Source organism: Nelumbo lutea, chromosome 1 (genome assembly GCF_056320005.1).
Source record: "Nelumbo lutea isolate HS-2025 chromosome 1, American lotus-T2T, whole genome shotgun sequence".
Taxonomy (NCBI): domain Eukaryota; kingdom Viridiplantae; phylum Streptophyta; class Magnoliopsida; order Proteales; family Nelumbonaceae; genus Nelumbo; species Nelumbo lutea.
Window position 1 is genome coordinate 56,360,748 of NC_142684.1, and position 17,720 is coordinate 56,378,467.

A 17,720-nucleotide genomic window follows, 5' to 3' on the forward strand; every position below is an offset into this window, starting at 1 on the left:
AACAAATCAAACTTTTCCAATCACCCCAGAATACCAAAAAACCCCTACATATGAAATTCCAGCCCAAAACACCTCCATTTACCCTCAATCATACCAAGATTCCATTTCAAGGTTCTAAATTGATTGGATTACAAATCAGCCCGATATGGGCTCAGTTGGCTCAAGTTGATTTTACCAATCATCTCTGACTAACCAAAAGCCCTACCCTGAGAAATTTCACCCAAAACTGCCTTTATTTTCCCTTTCATCACACAAAGATTTCATTTCGAGCGCTTAGATTAACCAAATCAAACCCTTTCTAGATCTGCCTAATCCGGGCTCAGTCGGGCCAATCTGACCACGCGAATCAACTCAGAATGTCCGAAAATCACATCCTACAAAATTTAAGCCAAAAATGCCCTCATTAACCCTTCCATAAAAAAAGATTCCACTTCATCTAATCATGCCCATACGCAAACCCTTCTCCGCATTCAGACTGTCTCAACCCTCCATTTTCTGACGCAACAACCACCTACCGGACCAGAACCCCGGTCAATCCCTTGGACCTGGTGACCCAGCCTACTGAAAATTATCAAAACACTCCCGTTTTCTGCGAAATTAGAAAATAGCCCCATCCTAATATAAAAACAAGTTGATGCCTCATTTAACCTAATGGAGGAAGCTTACGAAAGGAGGACTGTTCATCTTCTTCTCGACTCGAACCAGTGGCGGAGCAGAAAAAGACCCTCTTCCTCCTGCGATTTCGCCCGGCTCCTTCTCTTACTCTCCCCTCTTTCTCGGTTTTCTTCCTCCTTCCCCTCCTTCTTCCTTATCACTTCCCGCCAGACCCAGTAACGCAGCAGCGATGAGGCGGAACCTCTCCCACCGTCAAATCTCTCCTTCTCTCTTCCTCCGGTTTTGTTTCTTCCCAAAAAAGAAAGCATAGTTGTTTCCATCGCTTCATCGCATTCTGATCGCTTGCTCCTGTTGTCGGCCATTCTGCCACCGAACGTGAGAAAGCAGGGAAAAGGGGATTTCGGATACTGTTCATCATCATCTTCACCTACTCGAACCACCAGAAGCAGCGGTGAGAAAGAGAATCTCAAGCTCTGCACTATTCATCGCCTTCCTCTCATCGCCACCGAACAACAGGAGGGAAATCACTCCTCAATACTCAGTCCGTTATTTTCTCGGCAAAAACAGAGCGTCAATAGCGGCGAGATTTCCTTCGTTTTCCACTCGAATCAGGCAGAAGCCCAGCTGTTCTTGATTTTATTTCTTTCCATCGTGTTGTCTTTCTCATTCCCCTATTGTTTACTACCCCATTCACTAGCCGAATCCTCAGTTCTCGTAAACCTTGTCACTTGAATCGAACCAGTCGTCGCAGACAACGAAGATACATCACCAGACAGAGAAACCGCAACTGGAAGGCCATTTCATGCTTATTATTCGTCTGATCACACTTCAACGAAGTTCTTGCTATCCAGACATAAGCCGAAGTCGAAACAGTTTAAAACTACCCTGTTCCATCGGTCGTTTTCAGGCCATATTTTAATCAGGTAATACTCCTTCCTGCTCCATCCATGTCTGGTTTTATATGTTACATTTGTTTTCTCGTTGGTTTTTTCACCTCTACAGTTGGGAGGAGAGAGACCAGGTTGATCCAACTTCTGTATCTCTCGGTACCAACGCAGATCCATTGTCTACATAGCCGTTTTTCTAGCTGAATTTAGAAAAAGAATCCCTGCTTTTATCGTCGTTTTGAATTCAACGTTTTGGGTGTTAATTAGTTCATTTTTTTTTCTTGTGAGGTCAGACTAATTGAATGGGGAGGATTGATTCGTGCTATCTCTTGTTAGTCTCTTATTTTGTTAATTGTTGATTGACATCATTTTAGACTACGGTTACAATTTTTTGTCGCTCTAAGTGAATCCAATATCTGCATGTCTCATTTTGATATAGTTTGAGTCAGCTCATTCATTTTAAATAAGTTAGAAAGGATATTACCTGTTTGCCTATGTACTATATACTTTGTTTTTGTGTTGTTAATGTTTGTTGACATATTAAATGAATATGTACTTGTGATTGTGTTTGGAACCCCATGTGGGCTCCACCTTTGGACTTGGGAGAGGGATGCCTAACCCTTTCCCTTTCTCATTTGAGACTTATTTGGACGGTTAGGTAAAGTGATGGGAGATTTATCATATGGATGCCCAAACCTTGTAGGAAGGTTGGGCGAAATTTCAAAAATTTCTTTCTTTCCCATTTATGAATTGTATTCCTTAATTTAGAAAACTAAATTTTCAAGGTTCGTTCTTGAATCAAAACTGGACCAAATCTAAAATCAAAATTGAAGAGAGGGATATACCCGATACGAAATAATAGTAACTCCCAACGTACATGTTCACGCCCAAAGAGAAGACCAAAACCCGCCTCTAGACACAGCGTATGGTGAGGCAGGATTAGCAAAATGGTTCTTCAGCAAGAACCTGAATTCTTCAGTAAGAATCGAACAAGGGCAGGTGAGCACGACTTCATGTTGTTTCTTCTACGAAGAAACAATATCAAAACCTTTCTTGATCAGCTCCATAGGTGGAAATCAAACTGGGTAGGGGCGATCAGAATTAGAGAGAATTCTACAGGTTATTGAGTGTGTATAAACTGAGGAATCCGTCCCCTATTTATAACCTACTTTGTATTAGCCTCCTAATCCAATTAAGAGAGAGTTTCTTGATCCAAATTTGATATTTGGATCTGTCCTCTCAGGCCCAGTTCGAAATGGGCTTTAGGCCCATTAATAGCTCACTTACCCTTTCATATGCTGGCTAATTTGGCTCTCTTTGTATGTTGTGAGACCCTAGCATTGATCTACACATCAGCCATGTGGGTTCAACCTACGCTTTGTTACAAGGCATAATCGAATTCACTATATGACATAGTGAACCCCTGAATCTATCACCATGGGCTCTTAATGGACCCAACATTTATACTAAATGGTCCTTGGTCCAGCCATCTTATGAAAGTCCAAGGACTATGGGCAGATGCAAGATTAATCCATCAGGTGTTACCCTCAATGGTTTACACTTAACCTCTCAGCCCTTAATGATCAAACACTACCTGACAATAGATGACTTCTCCCTCGACTACAAGGTATAATGCTACACTCTCTACTCGCATGGATCCTGGCAATTAAAACCTTTTGCAAACAATTTGAAACCATAATATATATGTGTGTGTGTGTGTGTGTGTATCTCTACATAAATATATTTTGCAAAGCAAATTTCAAACACATTTGAAATCCACTGTCATCGGTTTAGGTTTCCATCAGAGATAGTGCATTCCCCAATCATTCACTTTGTCTAACAAAGGAGTTGATCATGTCACTATGATCACCCACTTAAGTGAATTCTCGGACTGTCCCAACATACTCAAGTTTTGCCCCCTTCTAAGGATTCACTGATTAGTATATCAAAGACAACCCAATCTGACACTTGGTGCAGTATCATAATCGAGTCTAAGGGTTAGGTGTAATATTCTAGTTTTGCCCATCTATCTCTAAGGTTTAGGGCAATACTGGAATTTGGTTTGTTTCAGGGTTTCAACAAAACTCACAATGCATATACTTCATGTCTCACCCTGGCAGCTGAGACAAGCCACCCCAACCAACTTGGCGACACATCAGTGTCAGCCTTAATAGGATAAATCTTCCCAGATCTATCCAACAGTTATGAAAATTCTAAACTAACACGAGTCTCATAAGTGTCCAGTTTAAGAGTATTACACAGAAACACACCAAATCACATGAATCAACTATGCATTTTTATTCATTTACAATAAATGTTATCAAGTACATCAATCTGATTGGAGCTAAGGGCATACACTATCTAATAGTTCCCACTTGCACTTAGGTTCAATCAGGTACAAGCTGGAGTCCCATACTTTTTACGTGTTTCTCAAACACTTTCTGTGTCAGTGACTTCGTCAATGGGTCTGCCACACTCTTCATTGATACTATCTTTTAACATTAATCTCCCATAGATCTAGTGTTGTCACGCAATAGTGGAATGGGTGATGTGTTGAATTCCAAATTGTAGAATGAACAACTTCATTCATTGGGCAGCTTCACTTATGGTAATGTGCTCGACTTGAGTTGTGGAATCTGTTATTCTTACTACAAAGGACCCCATCGTGAAGATTTAACCATATGCAGACATTCTATCATCTGGGTCTAACTAGAAGTCGATATCAGTATATCCAACGATCTATACTAAACTACCATCGAATACCAAACAAAACTCATTTTGTCCTTTGAAGGTATTGTAGTATGTTTTTCATAGTTGTCCAGTGCTCCTACCCTGGGATAGATTGGTATCTACTTACCACACTTACTGCCTGAGCAATGTTAGGATGAGTGCACAGCATGAGATACATGATGCTCCCTACGGTTAAGGCATAGGGAATCTTTTTCATGCCCTCAATCTCTTCGGGACTCTTTGGAGACATACCCTTGGAGAGAGTGACTCCGTGCCTAAAAGGAACATTTCCTTTCTTGAAGTTCTTCATATTGTATCTTTTGATAATCTTGTTAATGTAAGTAGACTGGGATAATCCTATTATCCTTTTCAATCTATCTCTATAGAGTTGAAGTCCTAAGATGTAGAAGACTTCTCCAAGATCTTTCATGGAGAATTGCTGCAAAGGCCACACTTTCATCGTACTTAACATTTCTACATCACTCTCAATGAGTAGAATGTCATATACATATAGAATCGAGAATGTAACCTCACCCCCACTGGTCTTCCTATAAACACAGGGCTCATCCGGATTTTGCTCAAAGTCAAATAGTTTGACGATAGAGTCAAACCGAATGTCCCAGCTCCTAGAAGCTTGCTTAAGTCCATATATGGATCGCTTAAGTTTACATACCATGTGTTCTTGACCTGCAGCATTGAATCCTTGCGGTTGCTACATGTAGATATCTTCAGTAAGATCTCCATTCAAGAACACGATTTTGACATCCAATTGCCAAATCCTATAGTCATAGTAAGCTGCTACAGCTAGTAGGATCCTAATGGATTTAAGCATGGTGACGGGCGAAAAGGTTTCCTCATAGTTGATTTCCTCTTTCTGAGTGTAGCCTTTCGCCACAAGACGAGGCTTGTAGGTTTCAACTTTACCATCAGGGCATTTCTTCCTCTTATAGATCCATTTGCAACCAATTGCTTTCACCTCAAGAGACGGATCTACTAGAGTCCAGATTCCATTGGTCTCCATTGAGTTCATCTTAGCTCTCATGGCATCTACCCACTTCAAGGAATCTATGTCCAACATAGCTTTCATATAAGTCACAAAATCCTCTTATAAATCCATTTGCAACCAATTGCTTTTACCTCAACAAGCGGATCTACTAGAGTCCAAACTCCATTGGTCTCCATTGAGTCCATCTTAGCTCTCATGGCATCTACCCACTTCAAAAAATCTATGTTCAACATAGATTTCATATAAGTCACAGGATCCTCCTCATTCGTGGCTTTCACCAAGTAACTTTCTTGGTCATAGCCGTAACAAATTGGAGGCCTGGATACCTGGGTAGACCTTCTAGGTTGGTTATTTTCTAGAGCTGGTGGGACATTTTCCACTACCCCTGGGCTCTCTTCATCAAGAACAACTTCCTGATGAAGATTATCTAGGATGTAATCTTCCTCTAGGAAGTAGGCATTTCAACTGCAAAACACATTTTGCTCTTTTGGATTATAGAATAAATAATTTACAGAGCCTTTGGGGTAACCTACAAATAGGCAACGACTGGTCTTGGATTCTAATTTGTGAGCACTAGTTCTTTTAACATGTGTTGGACAACCCCAAACCTTCGAGTGTCTCGCACTTGGTTTCTAACTGGTCCATAGCTTATATGTAGTCTTAGGAACAGATTTGGTTGGAACTCGGCTCAACACATAAATCACAACCTCTAATGCGAAGCCCTAAAAGGATATAGGTAACTTTGAGTGGACGAGAAGTGAATGGACTATATCTAATAGAGTCTGATTTCTCCTCTCTAATACACTGTTTAATTGTGGTGTAGCAAGATGAGCCAGTTGTAATACAATCTCGTTTTCCTTTATGTAGTCATTCAATTTGTTGGAGAGATATTCGCCTCCTCGATCTGATCGAAGGGCTTTAATATTTCTCCCCAACTATGTCTTGACCTCTTGTTTGAATTCTTTGAACTTTTCAAAATGATTCAGACTTGTGTTTCATTAGTATAAAATAATGAATGTTATAAAATAAAGGTGTTGGTTACGTGTCCTAACATTTATGGGACTACATACATCAGTATGTATAAGGTCAAGTGTGTCTATAGATCTTTCAGACTTTCCCGTAAATGGCCACTTCGTCATCTTACCCTGAAGGTAAGGTTCACAGGTTAGAAGATCTTCTACAGTTAGAAAATCCAAAGGACCATCATTTACCAACCTTGTGATACAATCTATATCAATGTGGCCAAGTCGGTAATGCCACAGGCATGTGGGATTAATTGTATCATGAGTTCTCTTCTTGGGGATTGTTTCGGGTGTAGTTTCGGTTATGTTTGTTTCTAGAGACCATTCTTAAGTTCTCTGTATGCGAGGAATTTTTTATTCCTTTTAATAGTAATCACATTACTAAATAAGATAGAATAACTATCAAAACACAATTTTGAGACAGAAATCAAATTTCTTCATAAATGTGGTACAAAAAGACAATCTTTAAATACAATTATTCCTTCTCTAAAAACTAGTTCTATAGTTCCTATAGTTGTAGCTGCAACTGTTGCAGAAGCCCCCAAGTAGAGCATTACTTCTCTATCACTTAGTCTTCTGCTTGTCTTGAACCCTTGCAATGTGTTAAATGCATGAGTTGAAGCCCTAGAATCAATACACCAAGAAGCAGAAGTGACCAACAAATTGGTCTCTATGATAAAAGATTCAAATTACCTTGCTTCTTAGTATCTAGATACTGAGGATAGTTCCTCTTCCAGTGGTCGATCTACTTGCAAAAGTGACAAGCATCCGATGCTTTGTCATTCTTTTGCCTTTTAAGCTTGCTAACCTTTTCTGAGGCTTTTTCTTTGCCCTCCTCTTCTTCTTACCTTAATTGCCACCTTCAACAAGCATGGCCATCGGTTTGTCCTTCTTTATTAGTTCTTCAGCCCTTCGCAACATATTGTTGAGTTCCTGAAGGCTAACATTTAGCTTATTCATGTTGTAATTCATGATAAACTGATTGAATGAGGGAGGCAAAGAGTTTAGGATGGCATCAACTTTGGGGAGATTTAACTCATTAGTTCTTCAGCCCTGGCCCAAGTGCCTCCAGTTCATTAATGTAACCCATCATCTTGAGACAATAGTCATGAACCATCTCGTTCTCGGTCATTTTAGTGGTCATAAATAGTTTTAAGACTTTTTGTCGAGTAGAACGATTCTATTCTTCATACATGGTCCTTAGATTATCCAGGATATCCTTGGACATTTCGATCTAATCGAATTGTCTCTGTATCGGATTGTCGAGGGAGGCTATGATGTAGCACCGGGCAAGAGAGTTCATCTCTTCCCATTCTTGATACTCTCTCCTGCATGCCTCAAAAGCCCTATCACCCGGATGATTCGGGGCAGGGTTCTTAGCAACCTTGTCCAATATCTCAGACGTTAATACCAGCATAAGGTTATGGAACCAGTCAGCATAATTTGGGCCCTTAAGCTTATTATCGTCCAACAACTTGGTGAATTGTCCGTTTGCCATTTCTGATAAAAGGCAAGATAGATTATTAGTCCACAACCAAAATTGATTCATGTTTAGTACATAGATATTGCTTTTAATCTATGTTCCATTTCCATTTGTTCATCTCTGAGATTTCCCTCCTATCTCAGTGATTGAGACTACGAAGTATATCTCTAGAAATGTGAGAAATCACATACGGTGCATGGAGCCAACTATTTCATTTGCATAACCCCACCACCTTCTATGAAGGATCATATCCACTCATCTTATGAGTTTTCCCTTTGGCCTCTATCAGGCAAGGTTCATTGTCATTTTAGGTTAAACATTTCTGTCCAATAAGTGCTTACCCATCATATTCATGAATGCCAAGGTACCATGAGAGAGTCTTCCATTTTAGGATAGGCCCCTTCCACATCGGTCTATGACACCCCTATCATCATATGAAAGAATCTAACAGACCCAGCAGTAAATGGATAGCCCAATTTTTTTGTGCATCTCCTTATTACTAATGGACCCATTTTCATGCTAACAATGGAAGGCCTTTAGAAAGTTTATCATATGAATTTTCCTATCACATGCACTTATATTTTGTTAGAGGGAACAAATAATTACACCCTAGTTCTTATTTAGGTCAAACCAAAGTGCCTCCCACTGACTTTCTCAAAGTTATATTCAGATAGGACCTAAATGGCTAGGGTTCTACATGGTTCCTCTCAGGGAGGAAGTTGAAGTGGGGCCCATCAAGAAGGGAGATCATCCAACGATCTTAAGAACATCATGGCAATGATGTATTCAACCATGGTGTGCAAAAGAGCCACTATCGAATTAACTTGGGCCAAGTGCTTATGGCCAATATACATAGCACATCACACATCATACATCTTATGCATGAAATAAAACCATAATTGATCCAATCAATTTAATCATCTGTAAAACCCTAAAATAGTTAGGTTAAATTAGTATCAGCCCATTAGAGCCCATAACATTATCATATAACATTATCTAGGTACACAGACTAAACTGCAAAACGCAGTTTGGCCCATATAGCTAAATTAGGGTTGATATAGTTTTAACTTAACAATACTAGGTTTTACAGGTTAGGCCAAATTGCATCTTGCAATCAGCCATTAAACCCTTGGCCCATATAAAATTTTAGGGTTGTGAGTAGCCCCTATTGAGTCACAGATTCAGTCCAACTAGTTTGGTCCAATCTGGGCCGAATGGGTCTAGGGTTTGGTGTCTAATTCAAGATCCAATTCAAGAAGATGACCTGAAATTAATTATGTCTGTTAAATGACAATCAACAATCAGCAATCAAACATAACAGTGGGCTATTCGTGTGACTACTAACCTACAAGAAAGAGGTTAGTTACAGTTTGCATATTTGTTTTCTGCAAATCGCAGATTGCAGATCTTCTATCTGTGCAAATGTCTTCTTCTCCTCCATGCGAACTAGCACATCTTCCAATGAAAAATAGAAAAAAAATTGTTATCAAGTAGCAAAACAATTATTAGAACTATAGCTTTCCTTAATTATTTGGACAACCGAAATTCAAATCCAACAATAAGAACTACTGAAAATTAAAAATAGAAAAAGAAAATAGGGGTGATACAACTGAATTTGCAACAATTTATTGAAATCGCTAGGACCATTGGACCGCCTAACCATTCCAATGAATATTAATGGATGAGATTAACCAAGATAATTCATAATTTCCATAAGCTGAAGTTTTTCCAATTTTATTTAATATTCTTTCCCAAGATATATCAAATCTACTTCTATCAAGTAACCCTTCGATCCCCCGACTAGAGTTCTCAAGATAGAAATGCATTAAGTTCAAAGAAAAAGTTATACGTTCAGATGAATCATATATATATATCCCTATATACCATTCAATTCACATGATGAATTATGCGGTCCACTATACGAATTCCTCTCCCGATTCATTCACATAAACATAATCAATTAAGAGATGGTCACTCCTAATCGCATTAAGCAAAATAATTCATAAACTAAATGGAAATCACAATCTTGTATAAATCATAAAAATATATTCATTGTCATGGATAGACTTTCCATAGCCCTAGCTATAAATAAATCAATTCATGATAAAGGAAATAAAACAAACAAGAGGAAAGAAAAAACTCATAATGTCTCCCTTAGAGCTGAAATCTTCTCTTCTTGCCGCCACCTCCTTCTTGAAGCTTTCTTGATGTTGATCTCCTTTTTGAAGCTTTCTTGATGGTCTTCTTGATTACTTTAGAGTGAACTTCAATAATTGATTCCTCCTAGGTGCTGGTATGCCCACCCTTTACATAGTTTTTGCGGAGGGGTTGTTACAACTACTTAGAGTTATCTCAAGAATGGATAATTCAGGTGAGTCTTACACTGAACCTATCCTATCCTATCTTATCTTATCTCTTATCTAATGATCTCAATCTTCTTTAACTTTCTAGAATTACATTTAGAGTTCAAATCTAAGAGGACTATGGATTCTTGAATTCAAGTGGGCTGCTTTAATAAGTTGGGTTGCTACAAGGCTCTTCTGCGAATTGGGCTTCAGCTGTGAGCCGGGCTTTACTACGGATCTGCTTCAACTTTGGGCCCGATTTTAACTTCAGTGTAGGCCGAATCTGTCAAAACCCAAAATATGAAAGTTGTAGATTTCGCTCCTATCTTTTCGGTGCATCTTGAATCAGTCCAGTCGGAGCCCGGATATGAGAGTTAGGCCCAGATTACTAAATGGTGCCGAAACTATGAAAAACCATCTGATTAGCATTGTCTTCCTTCTGACAACTTCTTTCCTTGCCCTGAATCAAAATACCAGCATAATGAGTCCAATTAAGTGTTAATTAATCATAGAAAGACGGAATATTCATAGATAAAATTATAATAATTTTTATTCACATCAACCCCCCCACACACTTAAACTTTGCCTGTCATCGGGCAAGACAAAACTCAAGCAAAAATAAAACAGGGACAAACCGTTAAACTCAACTCTCCTTCATCTTTCTCCAAAAATATTCTAGGTTAACTATTGCAAACCGTTAAATCAACACAACCAAGTCATACACGACTCATTCATCAATCAATCCAATTTTTGCTATTAAAAACCAGATAGTAAACTAGGGAAAACATTTTTATCTCATCTCTCTCTCTCTCTCTCTCTCTCTCTCTTTCTCTTTTTTTTTTTTGTTTTTTTTTCTCTTGGGTGGAAGTGAATGCATTTTATGCTCTATCTCACTTTTAGGATTACTTGGTCAGTAGGTACATTTTATGCTCCATCTTACTATTTGAATTGTTGGCTAGTATGTGCATTTTATTCTCCACCCTACTATTGAATTACTTGGCTGGTAGGTGCATTTTATGCTTCGTCCTACCAATTGAATTGCTTGGTAAAATATTTACCATATTTACTTAAACCTAAATTTAGGACTATCTTAAAAGGGATGGCTTCAGATGAATGGTGTGCTCCCTGATCATATTTCTTTACTCAGTTCATAAGAATTTTCCTAGAATATTGTTTCAATTGATTTCAAAAGAGTTGAGTTTTTATTTTAATGTAGAAAAACACGACTAAATCAAATTTTAAAATACAACATAAATTCTAACCTAAATCCTAAATCCCCTCCCCCACACTTAAAACTTACATTGTTAAATGCAAAGAAAGGGCAGAAAAAACTAAACTAGAAATGTAAAAACAAAAAGAAAAAGGAAAAACAAACTTCCCTATTTTTAATAATCATAAATCAGATCCTCTAACTCTCGTGGTTGCAGCTTTCGGTGTGGTCCCCTTTTATCCATCATGGGCGGGTTCAAATCTGGAATAGGGGCCTGCAAAATGAAGGGTAACAGTCTCTCATTAGAAATCAACAACATAATATAATGAGCATTACTTTGTCTTGGCTTGAACCCTTCTTGACCATCCTCCCAATAGTTCAAAAACTCCTTAACTTCCTCATCCAAGACCTGCATGTTTTTACAAGAATTAAGAATACAGCTTTCGAAAGGATCATCTAATTTAGATGCGTTAATTTCAACTGCCCAAACATCAATGCAATCGATTGCATATATTTCATGTTCAATTGTGTTGGGATATTTCATGGTTTTAAATACATTAAATATGACTTCTTCACCATTGATTCTAAAAGTAATAGACCTTTTTGCACATCAATTAAAGCATTACCAGTAGCAAGAAAATGTCTCCCTAGAATCAAAGGCATTGTCCTATCTTCTTCCATGTCCAACAAAATGAAATTAGTAGGAATAATAAAATTGCCCACTTTGACTAAAACATCTTCTACTATTCCCCAATAATATTTAATGCTTCTATCAGCTAATTGCAGGGTAATAGTAGTAGATGTTAGTTCATGCAATCCAAGTTTTTCAAAAATAGAATAAGGCATTAAATTTATAATAGCACCTAAATCACATAAGGCTTTTTCAAATTCAGTATTCCCTATGGTGCAAGGTATGGAAAAACTCCCTAGATTCCTAAGCTTTGGGGGCAATTTATTTTGAAGAATGGCTGAGCACTCTTTGTTTAACTTCACCATCTCTTGATCTTCCCATTTCCTTTTATTTGATATTACCTCCTTCAAAAATTTGGCATATTTTGGCATCTGTGACAATACATCAAGAAGAGGGATATTAATATGTATCTTTTTAAACACTTCTAAAAATTTTTCAAATTGTTTATCTAAATTAGCTTTCAAAACTCTTTTGGGGTAAGGGAGAGGAAGTTTAATAGCACCTAAATTTAGTTTAGGTGTACTCCCTTCGGTCTCCTTTTGTGGATCGGCCACTTCAGCTCTCTGGTCATCATTTTGGGTCTCGCCAATAGACTTTCCACTTCTTAAAGCAATGGCATTCACTTGCTCCCTTGGGTTCTTCTCTGTATTGTTAGGCAGTCATCCCTCTCTTCTTTCTGACAATATATTCACAATTTGCCTCACTTGGACTTCTAAGTTCTTAATTGATGCTTCTTGATTTAAGAATCTCTTTTCATGTTCTTGGAATTTTGCTTCAGCAACATTAATGAACTTAGAAATCATTTCTTCTAAATTACCCTTCTTTTCTTATGGGGGCGACTGTTGTTGAAATCCCATGTTGTTCCATGAAAAATCCGGATGACTCTTTCACCCTAAGTTGTATATGTTCAAATAGGGGTTGAAATTCGGCCTACCACCATGAGAAATAAAATTAGCACTTTCATGTGGAGCAAAAGGATTACCTACCGGACAGTCAAAATTAATATGTCCTAATTGAACATAGAAATCACATGGATTGCTAGATGATGTATTTATTGTTGCAACATTAAGAGTATTTAATTTCTTATTCAGACTAGCAAGTTGAGTAGATAAAGCTACAAAAGAATCGATATGGTGTACTCCCCTTCGATCAGTTCGGTCATTACTCCATTGGTAGTTGTTCGACACCATTTCTTCTACTAGGTCATAAGCTTCCTCTGGCGTTTTCCACATGATAGTACCTCCTGCAGCTGCATCAATAATGGAACAATTAGAGGGGGTAATACCATTATAAAAAGTTTGGATTTGACGCCAAGTTGGTATCCCATGGTGATGACACTTCCTAAGCATCTCCTTGAATCGTTCCCATGCTTCATATAAGGATTCCCTCTCTTATTGAGCAAAAGTAGTGATATCATTAATTAATTTTGTTGTTTTAGAGGGTGGAAAATACTTAGCCAAGAATTTTTTGGTTAATTCATTCCAAGTGGGAGCTATTAGACAGTTTTGTATGCCCTTAGCTTCAATCCGATTTGATGTACTTTGTTATTTAGTGGAAATAAATAAAGTGCATGTTTGATTCATGTTGTTTGGTATAATTCTGTGTAAGACCCTAAAACTGGACACTTATAAAGACTCCTGTTAGTTTTAAATGTTCACAGCCATTGGATAAGTCTGGGGAGATTTATCCTGCCAAGGCTGATACTGGTGTGCCACCAAGTGTTGGGATGGCCTGTCTCGGCCACCAAGGTAAGACCTAAGGCACATGCAGTATGGGATCACTTGAATCTTTGAACCGGACCAAATTTCCAGTATTGCCCTGGACCTTGGAGACAAATGGATAAAACTGAAAAGTTACACCTAACCCTTAGACTCGATTATGACACTTCACTAGGTGTCAGATCAAGCTGTCTTTGATATGTCAACTAGTGAGATCCTTAGTGGGGGTTAAAACCTGGTCATGTTGGGGCTGTCTGAGAATTCATCTGAGTGAATGATCATAGTGACAAAATCAGCCCTTTTGTCGGACAATGGTAATGATCGGGAATGCACTCTCTCTGATGGAAACCAAACTGTCAGCAGTTGATTTCAATCGTTGGAATTTTGTTCTACAATATATATAAATATATATATATGTGTGTGTACGATTTCAAAAGGTTTGCAAATGATTTTAATTCTCGGGATCCATGTGATAGAGAGTGCGGCACTGTTCCTTATAGCCGAGGGAGAGGTCCTCTCTTGTCGGGCAGTGCTTGATCATTAAGGGCTAAGAGGTTAAGTGTAAGACCATTTAGGATAATACCTGATGGGCTAATCTTGCACCTGCCCACAGTCCCTAGGTTTTTATAAGATGGCTTGGCCCAAGGACCACTTAATGTAAGTGTTGGGCCCATAGGGTCCATGTGATGGGCTCAGGGGTTCACTGATCTTTTCAATGAATTTGGCTGTGCCTTGTAATAAAGGCTGGGCCGAACCCATGTGGCTGGTGTGTAGATCAATGCTTGGGTCTCACGCCATACAAAGAAGCCCAACTGGGTAGCAGATTGAAAACTAGTTAAACACTGAACACTTAATGGGCCAAAAGCTCATTACGAGCTGGGCTGATATGATCACCCATCTATGAGGCGAATTTGAGATTAATGTTAGTAAAAGGATTGGGCCTTTAACCTTATCCCCTCTAGCAAACCAAATTCAAATCAGATTTGAATCTGATAAACTCCTGATAAGATTAGGAGTAAACTAACTTAATCTGCAAATAGGATTAAGATAATCCCCTATCCAAATACTGATTTGGATTGGGATAACTCCTAATTAGGAGGTTTTCTTAATCAAGAAGAAAGGAGGAGAAACCCTAAGAGAAAGACATTAGATTTAGAACCAGGGTTTTTTTGAGTAAGCAAGAAAGCATCCTGCGAACTGAGATTAGATCTCACAAAAAACTCTAGAGAGAAGAGAAGTTGTTCGGCCATCTTCATCCCAGGAGTTCTCCTCTAGCCGCCGCCATTCCCTCTTGCAAGATTCAATATTTGCAGAAGAAAGAAGACAAGAAATCAGTTCTTGACATCAGTCTTGCAGAAAAGACTGATAAGGATTTGGTGTTCAAAGTTTCCAATGGGTTCTTGCGAAGGATCCAGTGTGTAGGATGCACCCTGTTGGTTTCGTTCCACCCACAGCTGGGTCATCTTCAGTAGGAGCGGATCTTGGTGTCTTCTTTGGGCGTGAACACCAACTTTGGGAGATACTATTTCTTTAGATCAGATATAATCCTCCCGTTTTCCTTTTGGTTCAGATCTGGTTCGACTATGGTTCAAGTAGAATCCTTGAATATTGTATTCTAAATTTAGGAAATATGATTCTCAGTTGGGAGAATGTAGGAAAATTTTTTAAATTTGCCCACCCATTCTGCAACCATCATGGCGTCCATTAGATGGATCATACCATTCTTTCATTGGTACCAGAGCCATAGGTTCGAATCTTGAACTAAAAGAAAATCAGATATGAACTTGCGCAGATGGACAGAAGTTGTTCTGCCAAGATTTGCGCAGATTGTTTTCTTTTTCCAAGAAATTGTTTCTTGTTGAGAGCGATTGGTCTGAAATTACTTTCTGCTAAATCCAAAATTTTATTTAGAACTGTTCTTTATTTATTTTGATTTAATGGATTGTTCGAACCTAGATATCGCAGTGCAGATTTGGCGCAGTTGGTATGCGCACCCTTTTTCCTTTCTATTTATTTTTTTTATTTTTCTAGACTGAATGTATAGGATTTGATCAAGAATGTAATAAACTAATAGAAATAGGATTTCTATTTTTTACTTTTTCTTGAATGAAGAAGAAGGAAGAAGGTGGCGCTGGAGATTTGTAGATGGAGAGATCGCTATCTGCGATTTGCAATTTGTGAAACTGCAACCCTAGTGATTAACCTCTATTTTGCAAGTGGTACGAGCAGTCCATAGTTCATTTGTGATTATCTAAAATCAAAATTATTAATTTCAGATCTTTCATAAATTAATTCTTGAATTGAAAATCAGTTTCAGACCATTTCAGACTAGATTGGACCAAAACTGTTTGGACCGAATCTGGGGTTCGAAGGGGACTGTTTTTCAATCCTTTCTTCTCACACTGGTTGTTCCAAATCTGATGTTCAATTACATGGGTTAATTCGGCCCACCTGTAAAGCCCAATTTTAAAAGGGTTAAAACTGCAAAAGCCCACTCTTGTGAGAAAAGTTGTATGGGCCGAATTGCTAACTACAATTCAGCCCATACATCTAATAGACGTTAATTGTTAATGTTATGGATTTCAAATGGGCCGTTTAATGGGCTTTACAGCAGTTAATTGATTGGATCAATTCCTCCTTTACATGTGATGATTGGATGTTTGATATGCTGTGACCATGGGCCATAAGCACTTGGCCCAAGATGACTCGTTAGTGGCTCTTGCGCACACCATGGCTGAATGCACATCATTGCCATGGTGTCCCTTAAGGTCATTGGATGACCCTTCCTTTCTTGGGGTCCCCACAACCCTGAAAAGGGATGCGTACGGAACCCCTAGCCGATTAAGGTCCACAAGAAATCTGACTTTGTGAAAGTCAGTGGGATCCACTTTGGTTTGACATAAAATTAGAACTAGCGCATAATTTTATTCCCTCCAGCAAATATGAATGCATGTGATAGGGAGATCCATATGATGGAGTCTCTAAAGGCCTTCCATCATTAGCACAATGATGGGTCCTTCAGTAATGAGGAAACGCACCATAAAATTGGGCTATCCATTTGCTGTTGGATCTGTTAGAGTGTTTCAAAAGATGATAGGGGCGTCATAAACCGATGTGGGAGGGGCTTCACTAGACAATGGGAACTCTCTGACGGTACCTTGGCGTAACCTGAATATGATGGGTGTGCACTCACTAGACAGACAGGTTTAGTTGAAAATGGCTCTGAACCTTGTCTTACAGAGGCCAAAGGGAAACTCATTTGGTGAGTGGATATGATCCATCACAGAAAGGTGTTGGGGTTATGCAGCTGAAACAGTTGGCTTCATGCACCCCATGTGATTTCCCACATTTCTAGAGACATCTTCGTCGTCTCCGTCACTAAGAAAGGAGGGAAATCTCAAAGATGAACAAATGGGAATGGAACATAGATTAAAAGCCATATCTATGTAGGTAACATGAATCAAACTAAGGTTGTGGACTAACGTCTTTGTTGTTTTATCAGAAAATGGAAAATGGTCAATTCGCAAAGCTTCTAGATGATAACAAGCTTAAGGGCCCAAACTATGCCGACTGGTACAGAAATCTTATGTTGGTCCTAACTTCCAAAAAGTTAGATAATGTGGTGAAAAATCCTGTCCTGGAGCGTCCGGGTGATAGGGCTTTTGAGGCCCGTAAGAGGGACTACCAAGATTGGGAGGATAAGAACTCCCTAGCCCACTGCTTTGTCATTGCCTCACTAGACAACTCAATACAAAGGCAGTTTGATCAGATCGAACTAGCCAATGACATATTAGACAGTCTAAAGACAATGTATGAAGAGCATAACCATTATACTCGACAGAAGGTCCTGAAACTGTTCCTGACCGCGCAGATGTCCAAGGGGCAGAAAGTTCATGACCATTGTCTTCAAATGATGGGCTACATTAACAAACTCAAAGCCCTTGGATCCGGGCTAGATCTTGGCACGCAAGTGGATGCTATCCTGAATTCTTTGCCCTCTTTCTTCAATGTGT

At 38.8% G+C, this 17,720-nt stretch overlaps 1 long non-coding RNA gene and 1 other non-coding gene across 2 annotated transcripts in view; both read left to right on the forward strand.

Moving 5' to 3' along the window:
• The first annotated feature begins 650 nt into the window (after nucleotides 1–650).
• LOC148874663 (uncharacterized) overlaps nucleotides 651–17,720 on the forward strand; it is a 30,481-nt gene continuing 13,411 nt past the window's right edge. Inside the window, exon 1 of the long non-coding RNA XR_016105397.1 lies at nucleotides 651–1,538. This is a non-coding gene — a long non-coding RNA (uncharacterized LOC148874663). The remainder of the gene's footprint in view (nucleotides 1,539–17,720) is intronic.
• Nucleotides 13,310–13,416, forward strand: LOC148874664 (small nucleolar RNA R71). Its single transcript, XR_016106043.1, has one exon. It is a non-coding gene; the product is annotated as a small nucleolar RNA R71 (small nucleolar RNA).